Genomic DNA, 24,401 nt, shown 5'->3' on the forward strand with positions numbered 1-24,401 from the left:
ACAATTCGTTCTAATAACTTTTTCTATAATTTTTTTGCCATTATTGTCTGTGAGATCTCATTATTTTTTATGTTAAGAAACGAAAAAACGTGCCCTTATATACTTCTTTTCTTCATTCGTTAACAAGGGTCTCTACTTTAAGACTTGGTGCCTTAGGTTGTATACAAGGGACTATTTGTGAGGTACCAGCTCGTAATGAGTTCGCGTGCTACATGACGCCACACAGGATTATAAAGGGTGCGCCACATTCACCGCCATGGCTACAGACGGCGCTGACTGACACTGCCACGTTTAATTTCACTTATATATCAAACTATGTGGCTGGGAGAAAAGCGGCCATGGTAGCTCAGGGGTAGAGCATTGAACGCGTTATTTGAAGGTCTCAGGCTCGGTTTCTGCCCACGGGAAGTTATTTTTTACTCACTTATATTTCTTCCTGGGAAATATTATCTTTACATCTTGTGATTATTGTGTCAAAACCCAGAAAAACTAGCCCTTAAGTACGCACTTCTTTCCTTTATTCATTAACGAGGGTCTCGTAGTGGCAGCTTTTGGGTCTTAGGTTTTATACGAGGGACAATTGGTCAGCTACCAGCTCGTAATGAGTTCACGTGCTACGTCATGACACACAGGGTCATAAAGTGTTTGCCTCACTCACCGCCATGGCTACAGATGGCACTGCCGGACGCTCCCACGTTTTTTCTCCTATATACCAAATAATGTTGCAGGGAGGATAGCTGCCCTAGTAGTTCAGGGGTAGAGCATCGAACGCCTTATTCGATGGTCGTAGTTTTGGTTCCTGCCCACGGCAAGTTTGACTTACTTCTTTTCACCACTTTACTTTTGTTCCTTTGCACTATTGTCTGTGAGACCTCAATAATATTATGTCACAACACGGAAAAGCGAGCCTTTAAGTAGACACTTTTTTCCCTTGTTCATTAACGAGGGTCTCGTACTGGCAGAATTGGTGTCTTAGGTTGTATAAGAGGGACTATTGGTCAGCTGGTTCCTAATGAGTTTACGTGCTACCTGGCGACACACAGCCTTATTAAGAGGTCACCGCACTCACCGCCATGGCTACAGATGGCGCTGACTGACACTCCCGCGTTTATTTCAATTATACCAAATAAAGTGGCTGGGAAAATAGCCGCCATGGTAGCTCTGGGGTAGAGCATACAACGCGTTATTTGAAGTTCGCAGGTTCGGTTCCTACCCACGGCAAGCTATCTTTTCACGCACTTTGCTTTCTTCACATTTACATATTACAATTTGGTTTAATAACTTTCACTATACTTTCCTTGGCATTATTGTCTGTTAGATCTCTACAACATTGTGCCAAACACGAAAAAACGCGCCTTTCATTTTGCCGTGGTTTTTGTCCATGGCAAGTTATCTTTTACACACCTATATTTCTTCCTTGGCAATATTATTTTTAGATCTCGTTATTGTTGTGTCAATACCCAGAAAAACGAGCCCTTAAGTACACACTTCTTTCCCTTATTCATTAACAAGGGTCTCGTACTGGCAAACTTGGTACCTTAGGGTATATACGAGAGACTATAGGTCAGCTATATGCTCGTATTGAGTTCACGTGCTACGTGACGCCAGACAGGCTCATAAAGTGTTTGCCGTACTCACCACCATGGCTGCAGAATGCGCTGACTGACACTATCACGTTTTTTTCACCTACCAAATAATGTGGCTGGGAGGACAGCCGCCGTGGTTGTCTGGGGGTAGAGCATCGAACGGGCTATTCAAAGATCGTAGGTTCGGGTCCTGTCCACGGCAAGTTACTTTTTCACCCAATTCACTTTCTTCCTTGAAATATTGTCTGTTAGATCTCGTTAATGTGTTACAACACGGAAAAACGAGCCGTTAAGTACACACTTCTTTTCCTTATTCACTTACGAGTGTCTCTTACTGGCAGACTTGGTACTTTAGGTTTTATGCCAGGGACTATCGGTCAGATACCTGCTCATATAGAGTTCACGTGCTGCGTGAGGCCACACAGGCTCATAAAGTGTTTGTCAAACTCACCACCAAGGCTACAGATCGCACTGACTGACACTGCCACGTTTATTTCACCTATGTACCAAATAATGCGGCTGGGAGGATAGCAGCCATAATAGCTCAGGGGTAGAGAGAGCCATCGAACGCGTTATTCGAAGGTCATAGGTTCAGTACATGCCCTATAGGCAAATGATCTAAACACCCACTTTTTTTCTTCTAATTTACATAACAATTCAGTTTAATAACTTCCCCTATACTTTCCTGGGCGGGATTGTCTGTTAGATCTCATAATTATTTGGTCAAAACATAGAAAAACGAGCACCTAAGTACACTTCTTCACCTTATTCAATAACAAGGGTCTCGTACTGGCAGACTTGGTGCCTTATACGAGGGACTATTGGTGAGCTCCCAGCTGGTCATGAGTTCACGTGCCACGTGACGCCACACAGGCTCATAACGAGTGTACCACACTCGCCGCCATGGCTTCAGGTGATGCTAACTGACACACCCACGTTTAATTTCACTTATATAAGAAAAAAAGTGGCTGACAGGATAGCCACCGTGGTAGCTCCAGGGTATGGCACGAACGCGTTATTTGAAGGTCGCAGGTTTGGTTCCTGCCCACAGCAAGTAATCTTTCCACTCACTTTCCTGTCTTCACATTTACATATTACAAACTTTCCCTACACTTTCCTTGACATTATTGTCTGTTGGATCTCATTATTGCGCCAAACACGAGAAAACGCGCCCTTCATATACACTTTTTATCTTATTCGTTAACGAGGGTCTGGTAATGGCAGACTTGGTGTTTTAGGTTATATACGAGGAACTATTGGCCAACTACCAGCTCGTAATTAGTTAACGTGCTACGTGACGCCACACAGGCTCATAAAAACATTGTCACACTCGCCAACATGGCCACAGATGGCGCTGACTGATGATCCCACATATTATTTCACTTATATACCAAATAAAATGGCTTAGAGGATAGTCCGTGGTATCTCAGGGATAGAGAATCGAACGTTTTATTTGAAGGTTGGAGGTTTGGTTTCTGCCCACGGCAAAATAACTTTTCACCCACTTTTCTTTCTTCACATTAACATATTACAATTCGGTTTAAATATTTCCCTATACTTTCTTAGGCGTTATTGTCTGTTAGATCTCAGTATTATTGTACAAACACAAAAAAGGAGTGCTTAGGTATGCACTTCTTTCCCTTCTTAATTAATGAGGACCTCTTACTGGCAGACTGTGTACTTTACGTATTATGCCATGGACTATCAGTCATCTACCAGCTCGCAATGTGTTCACGCGGGACGTGATGGAACGCAGGCTCATAATGAGTGCGCGACACTCACAGCTACGGCTGCAGATGGCGCTGAATGACATCTCACGTTTATATTCACTTATATACCAAATAAAGTGGATGGAAGGATATCCGCCATAGTAGCTCTGGGGTAGAGCATCAAATGCGTTATTCGAAGGCCGCAGGTTCGGTTCCTGCCCACGGCAAAGTATGTTTTCACGCACTTTTCTTTCGTCACAATTACATTACAATTCGGATTAATAACTTGCCCTATACTTTCATTTTTATTATTGTATGTTAGATACCATTATTTTTGATCAAAAGAGGGAAAAAACGAGCGCTTAGGTATACACTTCTTTTCCTTAATTATTAACGAGGGCAGACTTGGTGTCCAAGTTTGTATACGAGGAACTATTGGTCAGTTACCAGCTCGTAATGAGTACGCGTGCTACGTGACGCCACACAGGCTCATAAAGGTGCGCCCCATGGCTACAGAAGCGCTGACTGACACATATCAGTTTTCCACTAACTTGAAATGGTACGAAACGCTGTATTGGCCATACTGGCATATCTGACACTGTTGACATTGTTTCGTGATGTTTCACGATGCCTACATGCGCTTTCACGGCAATTGCATGTTATAGCAGTTTTGCACTTGTAACGGTACATCGGAACATCGTTTTGTGTGCTTTCCCAATATTTCACTTGATATCGCTGTTTCGTATTTGCAACAAAACAGAGCACTACCTTACTAGTTGACGTCGTTTTGGGTGGTTTCACGACGCTTCGTAACATGACCTAACCTAATCCTAATCATACCATAACCTAAACAAACATAATGACGTATCTCGCTAGGTCACACCGTGTTATTTCCTTTCACAATATTTCACACATCGCCGTTTTGCACACGCAACAAAATGGCACACTCGCTAGTTGACATGGTTACGGGTGGTCTCACGACGCTTCCAATATTGACCTACCATAACCTAACCATAACATGCCATAACCTAACCAAACTGAACCTTCGCCCTTCTAGCGTTTAAAAACCCTTCAGTCGCTACTTGACATCCTTTTGTGCGGCTTCACGACGCTTCCGTGTGTTTCCACATTTGATATCGCAATGTTTGTACTTGTAGCCGTGAAAAAACGCTGTATCTGGCTAGTTGACATAGTTTGGTGTGGTTTCGTGACGCTTCTCTACCTAACCTAATCTAACCCACCTTCGCACTTGTAACTTTACAAAACGATGTATCCCGGTAGGTATCATTGTTTCGTGCACCTTTACGATAATTAAGAGATATCACATTTTCTTACTAACTTGTAACAGTACCAAACGCTGTATCTGACATATTGACATATCGGACACAGTTGAAATTGTTTCATGAGGTTTCACGATGCTTACATGCGACTTCAGGCATTTGCAAAATATAGCCGTTCGCACTTGTAACGTACATCGGAACATTGTTTTGTGCGTTTTCAAACTATTTCAAATGATATCGCGGTTTCGTATTTACAACAAAACAGAACACTCTCTCGCTAGTTGACATGGTTTCGGGTGGTTTCACGACGCTTCATAACATAACTTGACCTAATCCTAACAATAACATAGCCTAACCATGACATAACCTAACCATAACATGAAAACCTAACCTTCGCTTTTCTAGCGGTAAAATACGCTTTACTCGCTACTAGACATCCTTTTGTGCGGCTTCACGACGCTTTCATGCGCTTTCACATTTGATATCGCAATTTTTGTACTTGCACCCGTAAAAAACTCTGTATCTGGCTTGTTGAAATAGTTTCGAGTGGTTTCATGATGCTTCCTAGCCTAACCTAACATAACCTTCGCACTTGTACTTTTACAAAACGCTGTATCTCGCTAGGTCACATTGTTTTGAGCACTTTTACAATGTTTGCTTGTTATCACAGTTTTCCACGAACTTGTAACACTACAAAACACTATGTCACTTGTTGGCATCGTTTAGAGGATTAACGTTGCTGTCATGCGCTTTCCCGATATTTGCATCATATAGCAGTTTCGTACTTGTAAGGATAGAAAATCATTATCTGGCTTGTTCACATCGTTTTTTGTTATTATTAATTGATATCGTGCTTTCTTACTCGTAACAAAACAACTCTCTTGCCAGTTGTAGTTTCGGGTGGCTTAACGACGCTACTTAGCTTAACCTAACATACCCAAACCTAAACTAACCTTCACACTTCTAGCGTTACAAAACGTTTTACTCAATACTTGACATCGCTTTGTGCGACTTTACGGCGCTTTCATGTGCTTTTACAATTGATATTGCAGTTTCTGACTCTTAACCGTGAGAAATGCTGTATCTCGATGGCGTTTCATGACGTTTCATAACCTAACCTAACCTAACCTAACCTAACCTTTGCACTTTATCTTTACAATACGCAGTATCTCGTTAGGTCACATTGTTTCGTTCATATTTAAGATATTTGCATATCACAGTTTTCTATCAAATCGTAACAGGCTGTCTCTGACTAGTTGACATCGTTCTTTGAGGTTTCACGCCGCTTTCATACGAATTTACGACAATGATTGATGATATTACCTCTCCCATTATGTTATTCGCAGATGATTGTGTAGTGTTTAGAGTGATTAAATCGTACAAGGATGCTGAACTTTTGCAGCATGATCTGTACCGAATATGAACGTGCTGCCAAAAATGGTAAATGAGTCTAAACGTCCGTAAATGTTGCTGTGTATCATTCACCAATCGGATTATTAAACTAGACACAACATACGAAAGAAATAATTCAATTATTAGCAATTAATGCTGTTATAAGTATCAGGGCGTCTATTTTTCCGACACTTTCAAGTGGAATGAACACAATGACATAACTGGTGCCAAGGCAGGCTGGATGCTATACTTCATACGCAGAAATTTTAGGCAAGCTTTCCAGACCGTGAAAAAAAACCGTTTATCTCATGTATATAAGACCTATTCTTGATTATGCTTGCGTAATCTGGGATCCCCATCAGCAATACTTGATTGAAGCACTGGAAAAAGTTCAAAACCAAGCAGCCAGGTTTGTTAGCAACAACTATATTTCCTTTGCAAGCATCACAGAAATGAAACGAGTAATGAAATGGGATACAGTGATGGTAAGGAGGCGGAAACTGGGGCTTAAATTTCTTCATTGTATATATTATAATTGAAATTCTAATAACCCTCTAGATTATCTGTTCACACCAACGTAGGTCTCCAATCGTCAAGACCATTCACGAAAATTATTAGAATACCGCTACAAAACCCACATTCTCGGTAGTTCTTTTTTCTTAAAAACAATACAGGAATGGAACCGTCTACCGGATGATCTCTTCAATGAAACTGATAATGAATCCTTTTTCCTTCCTTGTAACAATGCCTACAATATCACTGCCACTAAAATGGTTTGCTGTCTCGAAGCGTGTGCGTGTTTACGAATGCATGACTGCGACGTTGTTATCGCTCACCTGTATTCGAGTGTTTTTTTCTTCTCTTAAAATATCTTTAGTGGTGTTGTACTTGTATCTATTGTTTCGTTGAAACTATGTAGTCAAATTATTATGTGTACCTCCCCTACGTAATGCCTTACGGCGATGTAGGTGAAATGTAAATAAATAAATAAATTGCATAGTATAGCAGTTTCGCACACGTAACGGTAAAAAACGCGGTATCTCGCTAAGTCACATCGTATTGTGTGCTTTCACAATATTTCACCAGAGATCGCAGTTTCATGCTTGCAACATAAAAAATACTATCTTGCTAGTTGATGTCGTTTGGAGTGGTTCCACGACGCTTCATAACTTGACCCAACAACGCAATTTAGAACTTGTAACCGTAAGAAACGCTGTATCTCGATAGCTGACATCGTTTTGTGCTGTTTCATGACGCTTTCTAACCTAACCTTTGCACTTGTACCATTACAAAACGCTGTATCTCGCTAGCTCACATTGTTTTGTACACTTTACGATATTGGCATGTTATCACGACAGAAAATAGCACAATGAAACGGGGACACAAGACGAGGACACAAGGCACAGGCCCCGTTTCTTTGCGCAATTTTTTGTCGTCAAAATGTACCAACAAGCCCAAATTTCGACAGGGCATGTTATCAGTTTTCCACCAACTTGTAACAGTACGAAACGCTGTATTTAACATATAAGACATTGACAGAGTTGACATCGTTTCGTGAGGTTCACGATGCCTTCATGGGTTTTCACAGCATTTGCATGATATAGCATTTTCACACTTGTAACGACACATCGGTACATTGTTTTGTGTCTTTTCACAATATTTCACGACAAGATTTCGCAGTTTCGTACTTGCAACAAAACAACACAATCTCGCTAGTCGATGTCATTTTGGTTTCTCGACACTGAATAACAACCTAACCTAATCTCAACCATTACCTAACCATAAGATAACCTAACCAGAATATACTTTACCCATAACATAACCCAACGTAACTTAACCAAACCTAGCCGTCGAACTTCCACCAATTAAAACGCTTTACTCACGGCTTGACATTATTTTGTGCGGCTTCGTGACTTTTTCACGTGATTTCACGACATTTGATTTCGAATTTTTTTACTTGTGACTTTCATAAACGCTGTATCTGGTTAGTTTAGTGCGGTTTCATGATGCTTCCTAACCTAACCTTACCTAACCTTCGCACTTGTATCTTTACAAAATGCTGTATCTCGCTAGACTACATCGTTGTGTGTACTTTTACAATATTGCATTTTAGAATTTTCTATTAGGTTTTACCTATACAAGACGCTGTGTCACGACCTGCATCTTTTGAAAGGTTTCACGATGCTTTCATGTGCTTTCACATCTGCATGATATAGAAGTTTCGCACTTCTAACGGTACAAAACGCAGTATGTCATTAGTTCACATCGTTTTCTTTTCTTTCACAATATCTCCTTTGATATTGCAGTTTTGCGCATGCAACAAAACGGAACACTTCCTTGCTAGTTGACATGGTTTCGGGTGGTTTCACGACGCTTCCAAACTTGACCCAAAGTGCCAACCACTGGCACGCGTATGCACGCGCCTAAGCGTCAAAAGCATCTAGTCACCCCTGTGGAGGAAAAGGGCGCGCAACCACTGGCACGCGTCGACCGCGTTGACGCGCACGCGTCCAAGGCCGATGCACAATGTTGCTTGATCTTTTGGCTAGCTGTCCAAGTTCAGCACAGAATGGCACGTTCTCAACTGGAGCGGGAATGTATGTTTTAGAGGATACGAGAGCATGTTAACAACTTGATAGTGCTTCAACCACCACAGTTTAGGCTATTTTAGAAGTAATTGACATTTCACTGCCCAAAGTAACTACAGCGGTATGCACCAGAAATCAACATCAGTGCGTGAGCCGCTCCCGCGAATGAACAGTCGCGTCTAGCATACTGTACGTCTATCATAGGCGTGTGCAGGGTTCTCCTTATGGAAGGGGGGAGACAAAAGTTTGTCCCAGTGCCCCTCCCCAGGGGTAACTTAGCAACCCCTCCCTATTATGTTAATATATGGAGTTGACATTGAGCTCTCCCACCCCTCCTCTCTGCGGCGAATGAGGCGTGACTGCCCTGCTGATCACGTTTACAAACCACCGGGTTCCTATACCTGCACTACCAAAGTTACTAACAATATCTTGCATATGCTGGTACCTTCAGTATATTTACACAACATATTTTATATCAGTCAACTTAATAATCACGCCTACAACTTCATGATCTGACAGATTTAAGTGAGTCATAAGACTACAATTGAGGCCAGAGTAGCAGGCTTTCGGCTGATGTGTGTGTTCGAAATATCCTCTAATGAAACAAAGCACACCTGGTTCTTATTGATACAACTGATGTTGGCCATAAGATAGGAACCAAATACTGCGTAGAATGCCTTCGGGCATTTTCCATAATCGAAATGTGCTCTAATACAACTAACTGTGCCTGACATTTCATGATGTGACAGATACCGGTCATAATATTGCAACTGACCCCTGTATGGAAGACTTCTGGGCGTTGTCTTTAGTCAAAGTATTCTCTAAAATGACAAATGACACCCAACTGTTCATGAAGTCACAGATATCGGTCATAATACTAGAACTGAAACCTTAATGCAAGACTTCTGGACGTTGTCTTCAGTCAAAGTATTTTCTAAAATGACAAATGACGCCCAACTCTTCATGAAGTCACAGATATCGGTCATAATAGTGGAACTGAACCCTTCATGGAAGGCAGCCAAAATGTTCTCCAATGCAATAAAATACATCCGACACATCATGATGCAACAGATATTAGTGACCAGATTGGAACCGAGCACAGCGTGGAACACTTCCGGATGGTATATTTATTTATTTTCAAATATGGCTGCTCACTGTGAGGCTACTGCAAAAGTGACGTACATATATACAAAATGAAAGGATTTAATCAGTAATATCACATTAAGTGTGCCAAGGTAAACAAATATCACTACCCTTTAGTGCACCCCTGTAATAAATGAAAGAAATAGGACATTATTTTAATACAAGTGCCTCCAAAAAGTCAGACACACTGGTATTAGGAATCAAACCAAGTAGATCAATTAAGTGTTTGATAACTTTATTTGAACGTGTTAGAGAGCTCTACAAATGACTTCCAAGCTGGGTGGTGATCGCGGATCAGTGCTGTGCTGAGGACTTCAGCACTTTGCTGGTAGTTTAAATATCCTTTAACATCTACAAAATGCATCTGACACTTCTCGATGAGACGGACATTGGTTTTGAGATTACAGCCAAGCACTGTGGCTTTCACATGTCATCAATTGTCAAAATACCCTATATTGCTATAAAGCATGCCAAAAATTTTTGATGGAACAGATACTGATCAAAGGATTGCACCAGAGCACCGTACAGAAGGTTTGGCAAGTTTTCCAACCGAACTAAACAGAATATGCTTAAGTGAATGCGTATATATAATCAGAGTTAATGCATATACCAAAAAACCGAACAGAAATGAGGGGCTCCTTGGAAACACATACAAATATGCAATGTTCGAAACCATCGAATATATTCAGCTCATTGCAGTCTGGAGGCACATATAAATACATGCAAAGCTCTGAAAGGTCTCATAAGTCACATGAGGTATTTTTTGCATTTCTTCTATACAAAGTGCAGTACCATACTTGTGCACCTTCATTCATTCTGTGCATACATGTGGTGATCTTCTCTTCCCATAATCGTGTCATCGTGCAGCTGATTTGAAATCAGGTGCTTCTCACAAGGTTTTCAGTTATCTGCCCAGCTGTAAACAAAACGTGCGTTATGTTATAGTAAACTGTAAAACGACGGAGAAGCGCCATTGTATGCCTATAGCTATGAGTATCAGAATGAACTATAAATTAAGAATGTGTGTGTTAGAGTGCCTCCAAACAACGTATGTGCTACTGAGCGTGGCACAGAAGCAGAAGAAGCGAGAAGTGAAATAGCAGGCAATACCAGCAGCACTTAATCATGCAACTTTCTTTTTCGAACACCACAGCAACGCACGCTCGAGTTTCTGTCTTGTACGTGAATGGAAATGAGACCGCTGATAGCTCAAAGTGTCAGCGTTGCTGGTACCCGACACGAAGTCACATCTCACTGCTACCAACCAGCGCACGCTTGTTATTAGCTTGGCAACAACACGAAAACGATTAGCACCGAAGCCAACGAATGTTTCCGCGTCATACAATTCGCGAATACACTTATATAAGTACGTACGCTTTCACACCACGGAAATGTGTTGGCTAGTGCGAGGTTCGCTTTCAGCGATGATGAATACTGATGTTGAAAACAAACACGGTGCAGATAAAAACTCCTCCGTATGAACTACGCGATATTTCGGGCGTCGTATATGGTGTCTATGTTGCGACGGAAACTACCGTAGAGTTTTTTCAGCCGATGTGCCTCGCATGTGCTGGTTCATACGAACTAGATGGTAGATACCTGCGCTGGATGCAGATGACATCGATCTGAATTGCCTCCGCGGTAGGCGAGGGCTCACGCTCAAACCATCGAGCCTCCGAAGTCTGTTTACACTCGTTTTTAGCACAGAAAGTCATAGATCAAAGCACAAGAACACCGACATGCTCCTTTCGCTCGGCTGACGATCGCACACGGGACCGGCGCTAGCATAGCCGGCCGGCATTCGCTGAATTTGTCGGCGTCGCTCGAACTCGGCACGAAACCGCGCCACGCTGGTAGCACTCGCAGTCATTCGTCGTTTCGTTGTCGTTCTAGATTACGAAGCGGTCATTCAGGAACGTTTGGAGTAGTTTTCATGCTTGCTTTCAGCACTCGGCTGTGCCTTCGAAGCGGCGGCCATTAGGCACAGCATTCGGAGTCATCGCGCCCGCTGGTTGGTTAGCGCGCGGCTTCTGGATGGTTGGCGCCGCTGTACGCGTGGTGACGTAGCGTACGCGAGGCGAAATATCAAGCCCGGCTTGATCCCTCGCGCCTGCTCGCGTATGCCCCTTCGACGTCAACGCCGAGAGGCGCACTTGACGCTTTTGACGCGTAGACGCGAGCGTACGCGTGCCAGTGATTGGCACTTAACAAAACCTAACCGTAACATACCATAACCTAACCAAACCTACTCTCGCACTTATAGCGTTAAAAAACCCTTCAGTCGCTACTTGACATCCTTTTGTGCGGCATCATGACGCTTTCAAGCACTTCCACATTTGATATCGCAATTTTTTTACTTGTAGCCGTAAGAAACGCTGTATCTAGCTAGTTAACATCGTTTCGTGCAGTTTCATGACGTTTCCTAACCTAACCTAAGCTGACCTACCTTAACATTTGTATCTTTACAAACGCTGTATCTCGGTAGGTTGCATTGTTTTGTTAAACTTAACAATATTTGCATGATATCACAGTTTCCCACCAACTTGTAACAGTACAAAACGCTGCATCTGGAATATTGACATATCTGACACAGTTGACATCGTCTCGTGAGGTCTCACGATCTTTACATGCGTTTTCATGGCATTTTCATAATATAGCAGTTTCGCATGTGTAACGGTACATCGGTACACTGTTTTCTGCGATTTAGCAATATTTAACATGACATCGCCCTTTCGTATTTGCAACAAAACAACACTATCACGCTAGTTGAGGACGTTTTGGGTGGTTTCAGGACGCTTCATGCGCTTTCCCGATATTTGCATAATATAGCTGTTTCACACTTGTAACGGCCAAAACTGCAGTATCTGGGTAGTTCATATCATTCTGTGTGCTTTCACAATATCTCACATGATATCGCAGTTTCGTACTCGCAACAAAACAACACACTCACTACTTGTCGTTTTCGGTGGTTTCACGATGCTACCTAACTTTACCTAAGATACCCTGACCTAACCTAACCTTCGCCCATTTAGCGTTACAAAACGTTTTACTCGCTACTTAACATCGTTTTGTGCGACTTTAAGACGCTTTCAAGCGCTTTCACATTTGATATCCCAGTTTCCGACTTGTAACTGTGAGAAACACTGTATCGCGGTAGCGCATCCCAGTGTCGTGAAGGCGCACAAAAGAATGTCAAGTAGCGACTGAAGGGTTTTTTAACGCTAGAAGTGCGAAGGTTATGTTTGGTTAGGTTATGGTATGTTATGTTGGGTCAAGTTTGGAAGCATCGTGAAACACCCGAAACGATGTCAACTAGCCAGTGTTGCGTTTCTTCGCCAATGCAAAACTACAATAATATGTGAAATATTGTGAAAGAAGACAATGTGAAATAGGGATATGCTGCGTTTTGTACCGTTACAAGTGCGAAACTGCTATATCATGCAGATGTGAAAACGCATGAAAGTCTCGTGAACCTCACGAAACGGTGCTAGTGACACAGCGTTTTGTATTGTTAAATGAGTGGAAAAATGTAATATCTGTAGTGAAGAAGAGGTGCCTCAGTGGCATTTCTCGGCACCTCAGGGGCATCGCCTTCAGCCTAAGCTCGTGCTTGCTGCGCTTGGCCAGAAGCTGCTGACTGCTTCGCCTTCTGCCTTCTGCTCTGCTAATAAACCACGTTACAAGTGGTGGAGTCTGCTGGGTTTCGATCAACCTCGAGCTTCGACATCGCATTTTACCATCCATTATGCCTACCAAAGCAAGTGCCGCTCCAACGACTCCTCCGGCACCGCCTACTGTTCTCTGCGCCGGTTCCCTGCATCTGCGAGATCCTCCTGTTTTCTCAGGCACAGAAGACAGGGACGTTGACGACTGTATTTCAATGTACGAGTGAGTGAGTACTCACAACAAATGGGATGACGCCGCCAAGTTGGCCTACGTCTCCTTCTACCTGTCAGACTTAGCCAAGCTGTGGTTTATAAACCACGAGGCGGAACTCCCTACATGGTCGGTCTTCAAAACGAGCCTCACACAAGTTTTCGGACGGCCGGAGGTACGCAAACGCCGTGCAGAACAACGCTTGCATACTCGGTCCCAGCAGCTTGCTGAGAATTTCACAAGCTATTTTGAGGACTTTCTGAACCTTTGCAAGCGAGTCAACCAGTCGATGTCGGAAGAAGAGCTTAAGATCAAGAACATCATGAAGGGCATTGAGGACGACGCTTTCCAAATGTTACTTTCTAAGAGTTCTCGCACTGTCCAAGAACTGACCGAGTTATGCCGGAGTTTTGCCGAGTTCCGCAGGCAACGTCTTTCCACCCGACGTCCCTCGTTGCTCGACGACTCTTTGTCGAGCCTGTCCACCCTTAGCTTAGGAGAAGACCATGCCCCTCTTCTCTCCAAGATCCAAGAGTTCATCCACGCTGAGGTCGCTCGTCAGCTCTCTTTGATGTCCTGCGTACCCGATCAACCACGCAGATTGACGTCAACACTCCACGACTTCATTCAAGAACAGGTTGCACAAGTTCTTCCTCCCGTCCGTGAACCACTGCCAGTCGCCGCACCTCTCACGCACACAGAGGCCATTGCTCGACCACGACAGCCTGCATTCCAGCCAGCGCCTAGCTATGTGTTCGCCGCCGCCCTTTTCACCGCCGACCTATTCACCGCCACCTATGCAGATACCACCTCGGCCGCAGTTTTCTTCCCTACAGCCGAAAGTCGGAGTCTACTCCGACCAATGGCGGACCTACGACAACCGTCCGATATGTTTTGCTTGTGGCGGTGTTGGCAACGTGGCACTTTATATTCGTCGTCGCCATGCTGCTCAGAACATTCGACGAATGCCCTCTTTTGACCCTCAGTTTTCTTCTACACTTTCAAGCCCTCCTTCCTCTTCCTTTCCTTCTGGTCATCCGCACGGTCCCACCCGCCGCTCCCCATCTCCACGTCGACGTTCGCTTTCCCCTATGCATCGCCGTTCCGGACCCACCAACCAGGAAAACTAACGGCCGCAGTTCCCGAGGCACGAACTGCGTCTCCGTCGCCATGCACAAGTCCTCGCCCCTGTCCACCTAACGTCATCGAAGTGTCAGTCGATGGTATCGTTGTCATGGCGCTTGTCGACACCGGAGCCTCTCTATCCGTCCTTTCCATCAACCTGTGCCGCAATCTCCGCAAAGTTCTTACGCCATTATCCGGCCTCTCTCTTAGAACGGCTAAGGCACAAAGTTTAACACCTCTCGCAGCCTGTACCACACGAGTCGTCATCGAAGGGATTGTGTATATCGTCGAATTCGTAGTGCCGCCTTCGTGTTCCCATGGCATGATACTCGGCTGGGACTTCCTTGCGAATAATAATGCCGTCATTGACTGCTGTCGCGCTGAACTTGAGGTATCTGCACTTCCTGATGTTGACGCTGTCGAAGCCTCCCTGCCGTATTATAAACTGTCTGTTTCCGACGACACCACCGTACCACCGCGCTCTTCTTTGCTGGTGACTGTGTCGTGTGACGCTATTTCCGACGGTGATGTTCTATTTACACCCTCTGCCCTGTTCATTCAACGCAAATGTTCTCCACTGCCCGTTGCTCTCCTTACTCTCCACCATGGCGTCACCAAGACGCTCGTGTACAATACGCTAGAAGGGCCTTTAACTTTGTTTTATGGTGAAGGTCTCGGTCACGTGCATTCGATCGAGGCCCGTCACATTTTTTGGCGCCCCATCTAGTTTACTTTCTACGGACTTCAGTGCACTCATTTCTGACTCCGTTTATACCAGTCACTCCTTGACGCTTTACACCACTCTATCGATGTCGCAACGTCTTCTTCAGAACGAAGCCAGTTGGTGAACCTGCTGCAAAAGATTCGTACTTTTTTTGACAGCCACGCTTCTGACCTCAGTCGCACATCTAACATATCTCACGATTGACACAGGAAGCCATACGCCTCTACGACAGCGCCCCTACCGAGTCTCAGCGTCGGAGCTTCGTGTTACTGACGACCAGGTTGCTGACATGCTCCAGCGGGGTATTGTACAGCCTTCTAACAGTCCCTGGGCGTCAACGGTCGTTCTTGTTAAGACGAAGGATGGCTCTATTCGGTTCTGTGTGGACTGTCGACGTTTAAACAAGATCACCCGTAAAGGCGTTTACCAGTTACCGCGAATAGACGACGCCCTTGACTGTTTGCAGGGAGCAGAATACTTATTTTCGCTGGATTACGGTCTGGATACTGGCAAGTTCCTATGAAAGCATCTGACCGACCGAAAACAGCATTTGTCACACCTGATGGATTATACAATTTTAACGTTATGCCTTTCAGCCTTTTTAACGCAGCAGCCACTTTTGAAAGAATGATGGACACTATTTTACGAGGCCTCAAGTGGAACACATGTTTATGCTACCTCGATGACGTAGTTGTCTTCTCCACCGATTTCAACACCCATTTAAATCGTCTCGAGCACGTCCTCACACGCCTCACCGACGCCGGCCTTCAACTCAACCTCAGGAAGTGTCATTTTAGTTCCCGGCAGCTCACCACTCTTGCCCACGTCGTATCGCGGGGCGGCATACTTCCCGACCGCGCCAAGCTTCGAGCAGTCGCCGATTTTTCGAAGCCAAAGAACTTAAAGGAACCTAGAAGTTTTGTCGGCTTGTCGTCATACTTCCGACGCTTTATTAGAAATTTCGCTTCCGTATGTGCGCCCCTTAAGGACCTTCTTAGCGGCGACAAGGACCTTTTTACCTGGTCATCAGCATGCGACGATGCGTGCACCAAATTACGCCGCCTGCTAACTTCAACACCCATCCTCCGCCACTACGATCTTGCCGCTCCCTCAGAGGTTCATACTGATGCCAGCGGTGTTGGACTTGGTGCTGTGTTCGCGCAATGAAAGGCAGGATTCAATGAACATGTCGTCGCCTACGCAATCCAAACTTTCACGAAAGCCGAGGCTAGCTACTCTGGGACCGAGAAAGAGTGTTTAGCTATTATTTGGGCCCTTGGAAAATTTCGCCCCTACCTGTATTGTCACGCATTCGACGTCGTCACTGACCACCACGCCCTTTGTTGGCTATCCACACTTAAGGACCCTTCCGGACGACTTCCTCGCTGGGCGCTCAAACTTCAGGAATACGACATCCGTGTTATTTACAGATCTGGTCGTGAGCACACGGACGCCGACGGCCTTTCTCGCTCACCCATATCGGATGAAGGTGTTTGCCTCTCTTCCCTCGAGCCTGCACTTGCGTCATCCGCCTTGCGCAACATGACGGTGGAACAACGAAAAGATACCTGGATCAGTGGCCTCATAAGCATTCTTTCTGATCCTCTCACTCCTTCGCGGTCTCGCGCTCTCCGCCGCCAGGCTAGCAACTTTTGCCTAAGGGATGATCCTCTTTATCGACGCAACTACCTTTCTGACGGTCGCAAGTGTCTCCTTGTGATACGCCGCCATTTCCGAGCTGCTATTTGCGAAGCTTTTCACGCAGACCCCACGCAGGCCTCTTCAAGACATACGCTAGACTTCGACTCAGGTTTTATTGGCGTGGCATGTATAACTACGTGCGGAAATTCATTCGCTCATATGCTCAGTGCCAACGACAAAAGTTACCTCCCCGGCAAGTCTACCCGTCACATTCCCCTTCCTTGTCCTATTCGACATTTTGATCGCGTCGGCATTGACATTTACGGACCACTACCATTAACTCTAGCTGGTAATCGCTAGATTAATGTTGCGGTAGACCATCTGACACGCTATGCCAAAACAGCCAAGCTGCCGACTGCCACAGCCCGTGACGTTGGAACGTTTCTGTTGCAACGTTTCATTCTGCGTCATGGTGCCCCTATCGAGCTCTTAAGTGCCTTCCTTAAGTGCCTTCAAGGCCGTGCCTTCCTTTCTGACGCCTTGAAGGCGTTATTCGACGAATACCGAATCGTGCACCGCACAAGTACAGCGTACCGTCCTCAGACGAATGGAATGACGGAGTGCTTCAACCGTACTCTTGGCAATATGCTGTCGATGTACGTCGCCTTTGATAATTCAAATTGGGAGCAAGTTCTCCCGTTCGTCACCTACGCGTATAATACTGCCGTACAAGCTACTACTGGGTTTTTGCCATACTTTATTCGGTACGGACGAGAACTTTCAAATACAGTAGACACTATTCCTACATATAAACCTTATGAGTCCGAAAGTACAACTCTGTTCGAAGCTGCTCGACATGCTGAAGAATGCCGCCAGCCTGCCCCCTCTTTTTCTACCGAGGACCAGTGGCACCAGCAATCCCGCCAGACTGGGGACCGTTCGGCTCCAAACTTACCACCTCGTTCATTGGTATGGCTTCGGGCACCTGCTACCGCACCTGGCCGCTCCGCAAAACTTCTTCCCAAATACATCGGCCCATACCGCGTTGTAGAGCAAACGTCACTCGTCAACTGTATCCTGAAGCCCATCATCTCATCCACAGACCTACGCTACCGCGGCCGCGACACTGTCCACGTCTTTCGCCTCAAGCCATATTATGACCCAATAGTCGTTTCGTCTGCCTAACCCGCCAGAATGGCGCCTTTTTCTGCGGAGGGCGATTGTAGGGAAGAAGAGGGGCCTCAGCGGCGTTTCTCGGCACCTCAGGGGCATCGCCATCAGGATAAGCTCGTGCTTGCTGCGCTTGGCCGGATGCTGCTGACTGCTTCGCCTTCTGCGTTCTGCTTTGCTAATAAACCCCGTTACGTATCTTTCAATTAGCCTAAAAGTGCACAAAAGAATCTGCTGTAGAGAGATACAGAGTTTTGTAAAGATACAAGTGCGAAGGTTAGGCTATATTAGGTTAGGAAGCGTTATGAAACCACACTCAACTAGCCAGATACAGCATTTATTACGGTAACAAGTAAAAAAAATGGAAATCAAATGTGGGAGCGTATGAAAGCGTCATGAAGCCTCACTAATAGATGTCAAGTAGCGAGTAAAGAATTGATACCGCTAGAAATGCGACGGTTCAGTTCGGTTAGGTTATGATTGGGTTATATCTTGGTTAGGTTATGTTATGGTTAGGTTTAGGTTAGATTTTTGTGAAGCATCGTGAAACCAAAATGACGTCAACTAGCGAGCTAGTGTTGTTTTTTGCAAGTAGAAAACCACGATTTCATGTGAAGTATTCTTAAACACACAAATCAATATACCCATATACCGTTATGGGTGCGAAACTGCTATAGCATGCCATTGCCGGTTAAGCCCATGTAAGCATCCTGAAACCTCACGAAACCTTGTCAACGGTGTCGGATACACGGTTATGTAAATTTTCGTGAAAAACTGTGATATTATGCAAATATCGTAAAGGTGCACGAAACAACGCAACCTACCGAGATTCAGCTTTTTGTGAAGATACAAGTGCGAAGTTAGGTTAGCTTGGGTTAGGTTAGGAAGCGTCATGAAATCACATGAAACGATGTCAACTAGCCAGATGCAGCGCTTCTTACGGCTTCAAGTACGAAAATTGTGATATCAGATGTGGAAGCGCTTGAAAGCGTCATGAAGCCGCACAAAATGATGTCAAGTAGCGAGTAAAGAGTTTTTTATAGCTACAAGTGCAAAGAGTAGGTTAGGTTTATGGTATACATGGTTAGGTTATGTAAGGTGAAGTTAAGGAGCGTTGTGAAACCACCCGAAACTATGTAAACTAGCGAGATAGTGCTCTGATTCTCATTTATAAGGGTATAGCGCACCACGACAAGGGGATACAAAAAGAGAAAGTTAGTCTCACTTTTTGTGTCCTTGGTGTGCTACGCCCTTATAAATGATGAACCCCAACACAATAGCCCGGCACCGTGTCAGCAAATTTCATGTTGTTTCGTTGCAAGTACAAAACTGCGATATCATGTGAAATATTGTGAAAGGACACTAGCGAGATTCGGCATTTTGAAAAATCAGAAGTGTGAAACTGCTGTATTGCCACCCACACGTAGTGGGTCGACTATAAGAGCAGCTTTAAATCTGGAAGAAAAAACAAGATCGCATGCTTTTTCTCGACCCGAAAGCCAGCCACGGCTGACGCACTGTCCTAGAGCTAGCTACTCGGTTGTTTAATAAACCCCCAGAACTTGCGCTTCATCGTGACAAACTGGTGGAAGTTGCTGGGTAGTCTCACGGATGCTGCAGACCCCCCAGGATTCCGTAATAAGAGTCCAGTGCCAGTCAATACTCCCGTGCATCGGAGCAGCCACCGAATCAGGGGATTGCCTACGGAAGTCGGCAATACTGCTTCCACCACTTCAGCAAACATGACCGGCGCTTCGATACAAAACTCACCAACTGGCACGGTAAGCACGACGTCGAACCGCTATACGTTGGAAAGCCCACGGGCACCGGCGACGTTCCATAATATAGAGCACGAGGACGTTGAGGACTGGTTGGCGGACTTCGAGCGCATGGCCATTTCGAATCAGTGCGACGACGCGGCGAAACTGGGTCATGTGTATATCTACCTAGAAGACGAGGCACGGACGTGGTATCAAAATCGAGAGGAGCAGCTGACGACGTGGCCCTAATTATCTCGTAGACTTCTGCAGATCTATGGCAGCGCTGATCACCAAGAAAAAGCTGATCGAGCTATTCTGGCCCGCGTCGGGTCGCTAAACGAAACTTTGACCACGTACGTCGAAGACATGGCACACTTTTTCCGACGGGCCGATTCAAAAATGACGGATGACGAGAAGTTGCGTCACTTAATGCGCGGTGTCAAGGACCAGCTTTTTGCCGGCCTCGTGCGAAGCCCTCCGAAGATGGTCGCGGAGTTTTTGTCCGAAGCCGTGACAATTAAATAAATGCTGCCGCAGCGATCCAACCATTACGACAGGCATGTCAATGGCGTGTCCACTGCTGACATTTTCACCGCCGCTGGGACCAGCAATGACTCTCTACGTGAACTCATCCGTAATATCGTACGTGAAGAGTTGCAAAAGGCTGGTGTAACACCTCTTTCTATGGTTAGTTCTATTGCAACTGTGATCAAGGATCAGCTTGCCTCCTGATACAGCTGTGCCAGCTCCTGCTGAATACCACCGTGGGACAACCTAAGCGAAAGCCTTGAAACGCCCGGTTGCATCGCCGCCATTGTTTGTTCATCCTGTCCCTGCTGTTTTACTCGAGTCAGCGCAGCAGATACCATACTACGAAGGCACGTATACGCCACTGCCCCTGCCCGTTGTCCGTGGCACTTCTGTCGCCCATCGTTCAGTGCAACCTGTCCAGTACATCGACGATCGGCACACGTCTCCTCGGAAGTCTGATGTTTGCGCACACGCGATCACCGGCCTCGATGCTTTCACTGCGGAGAAGCTGACCACGTGTACCGCCAGTGCCCATGTCGCCGTCTTGGGCTTCACGACTTCTCTGCGTACTCGCCGCCACCCCGTTACGGCCAGAGACCACGGGACATCAAAAACTATCTCTTCCGGCAGTATGCACCACCTTCTGCCGGGTGCCAGTCGTGCTCGCCTTCACCGAGGCGATTTTCAACAACGCCCCAGGGGTAGTCTACCGCACGATCTCCCAGCCACCGCAGGGAAAACTATTCGAAGCGACCTCTGGGGGTGGGGTCGCTGAATGTCGAAGCACTGATGACCTATTGGCGCAGAACCGTACAGAAACTGGTCCGACATCACCTGCTGCTGCAAAGGATAGCCGGCTTTCACTCTACATAGCAGTGACAATTGATGGTTGTTTAGGTAATGCGTTAGTGGACACCGGGGCAGACTATTCCACACTGAGCGGGAAACTGACAACGCAGCTGAGGAAAGTAATTATGCCGTGGAATAACTTGCAGATGCGGACAGCTGGCGGCCAGGTGATTAGTCCACTGGGTGCCTGCACAACTACAGTGCAGATTCAAGGTTACACATTTGTAGCAAGCTGTCTTGTTCTACGTGAATACTCCCATGACGTCATCCTGGGAGTTGACTTTCTACAGGAAAATGAAGCTATCTTTGATCTGCTAAGCGCCGCGTCACGTTATCAGTCCTGCGAGCGATCAACGTGCAGGATGACGAAAGGCGAGTCGACGTACTCCGTATTTCTGAACGGTGCGTGACGCTTCCTCCCCGAGCAAGTGTTCTAGTCGACGTAACATGCTGTGGTTTGAGCGATGGCGATGTGGTCGCCGAGAAAAATTTAGAACACCTCTTGTAATGAGGCATCGGTGTAGCTAGAAGGCTAATACACGTTCGTGATGGCCGATCTAAATTGCTCGTTACCAACTTTAGCAACGAGCATCGACACCTTTTTCGTGGCACTTCGTTAGCGTTTACCCATGAAGTAGCAAACGTAACCGTCTCTCATCAGAACTAGTGGATAACGCAGACACGTCAATGAGTAATATTGACATCAATCCTGATCTGTCCACCGATAACCAGACTGCACTGCGAGCGCTCTGGTTCGAGTTCATTTCTTCCTTCGCAAATTGCTCAAAGATTCACCAGACGTCCATAACTCAAAAAAGATCGTCACGTACGAGGACGCACGCCCAATACACCAGCACCCCTACCGCGTGTCGGCTAAAGAACGTGAAGCGATACATACGCAAGTCCACGAGATGCTTGACGATGGCGTTATCGAACCATCCAGATGCTTGACGATGGCGTTATCGAACCATCCAACAGCCCGTGGTCATCTTCAGTCGTGCTTGTCAAAAAGAAGGACGGGTCACTACGCTTCTGAATCGACTACCGAAAGCTTAAGAACATGACCAAAAAGGATGTGTACCCGCTGCCGCGTATCGACAATTCGGTAGATAGACTTCGTCGTGCCCATTATTTCACTTCACTCGATCTCAAAAGCGGGTACTGGCGAATCAAGGTAGATCAGTGAGACCGCGAGAAGACAGCCTTCGTGACTCCAGACGGCCTATACCAATTTCGAGTACTCCCTTTCGGCTTGTGTTCAGCGCCGGCAATTTTCCAGCGAATGATGGACATTGTCCTCACAGGGCTCAAGTGGCAGACCTGTCTTGTCTACCTTCATGATGTGGTGGTCTTCTCTGCTACGTTTAAGCAGCACCTGCACCGCCTGCGCAGCGAGCTGGAGGCTATCCGATCGGCGGACCTCACACTAAAGCCACAGAATCGCCACTTCGGCTACGAAGAACTAAAATTTCTTGGACATGTAGTTAGCGCCGAAGGAGTCCGGCCCAATCCGGACAAGCTTGCCGCTGTTGCCGAATTACGAGCTCCTATCGATAAGAAGGCCGTGCGGTGCTTCCTTGGTTTGTGCGCCTACTATCGCCGGTTCATTCACGGCTTTTCACAGATAGCAGAACCTCTGATTCGTCTCACAAAGGACGGCACGTCGTTTGTCTGGGAAAAGAAGCAATAAGCAGCTTTTGATGAACTGCGACAGTGCATGCAATCAGCGCCCGTTCTCGCTCATTTCGACGATGATGCTGACACGGAGGTCCATACTGACGCTAGTAACGTTGGGCTTGGTGCAGTGCTCGTTCAGCGTCAAGAGGACATTGAAAGAATGATAGCATACGCCAGCCGCTCTCTATGCCGTGCCGAGTCGAATTATTCCACAACAGAGATAGAGTGCCTCGCTGTCACGTGGGCAATAACCAAGTTTCGCCCGTACCTTTATGATCGTTCCTTAAAGATAGTGATAGACCACCACGCCCTCTGTTGATTGGCAAGCCTGCGCGACCCTTCAGGACGGCTAGCATAGTGGACCTTGTGGCTGCAGGAATTTGACGTCACCATTGTCCACAAGTCCGGCCATAAGCATGAAGACGCTGATACACTGTCCCGCGCACCCCTTCATGTAGTCAGTCAGGAAGCAGAGGAAGACAAAGGCTTCCTGGGCGCATTAGCGCATCTGACTTGAGCAAAAGGCAGCGAGATAAAGCAGAGATTCGTCCGATCATCGATCATTTAGAGGGCCAGGGCACAATCATGCCACGCCATTTATTCCACTCGTTGGCCTTGTTCTGCCTTCGAGACACTGTGCTGTACAAAAAGAACGCTCGTTCGAACAACCGGGCTTATCTCCTGGTGGTTCTTCGAGGTATTCTAGACGACGTCCTTTTCGCTTGCCTTGACGAACCCACATCCGGTCATCTGGGTTACTCACGGACACTTGCCAGAGTGAGCGAGAGGTACTATTGGCCAAGACTTTCAGCAAGCGTCAAGAAGTATGTCAAGAGCTGTCGGGATTGTCAGCGCCGAAAGCAACCCCCTGTCTTTCCCCTGTCCCCTGTCTTCGGACAGGGGAAATTCGCGACCGACTATTGTCGCGACCGACTATTTGACCATCGTTCGTGACCGGTGATAGTCAGTCGCGACCGGTGATTGTCGCGACCGACTATTTGACACGCTACGCTGAGACTCTAGCGATCTCACAAGCCACGGCTTCTGAGGTAGCACAATTTTTCATGCGCCACATCGTGTTACGACACGGTGCTCCTTGCAGTATAATAACAAGCAGAAGGATGGCATTCACGGCGGAGCTTTTGGACAAAGTTTTCAAACTGAGCAACACCAGAAACAGAACGACAACTGCTTACCGCCTGCAAACCAACGGACTTACCGAGCGACTGAATAAGACTATCGCTGGCATTATCGCACAGTACATCGACGTACAGCACAAAACATGGGACCAGATCTTACCTTACGCGACCTTCGCGTATAATACCGCCGTGCAAGAAACCGCGTGATTCA

This window comes from Rhipicephalus microplus, chromosome 1 (assembly GCF_043290135.1).
Source record: "Rhipicephalus microplus isolate Deutch F79 chromosome 1, USDA_Rmic, whole genome shotgun sequence".
NCBI classification, from domain to species: Eukaryota; Metazoa; Arthropoda; class Arachnida; order Ixodida; family Ixodidae; genus Rhipicephalus; species Rhipicephalus microplus.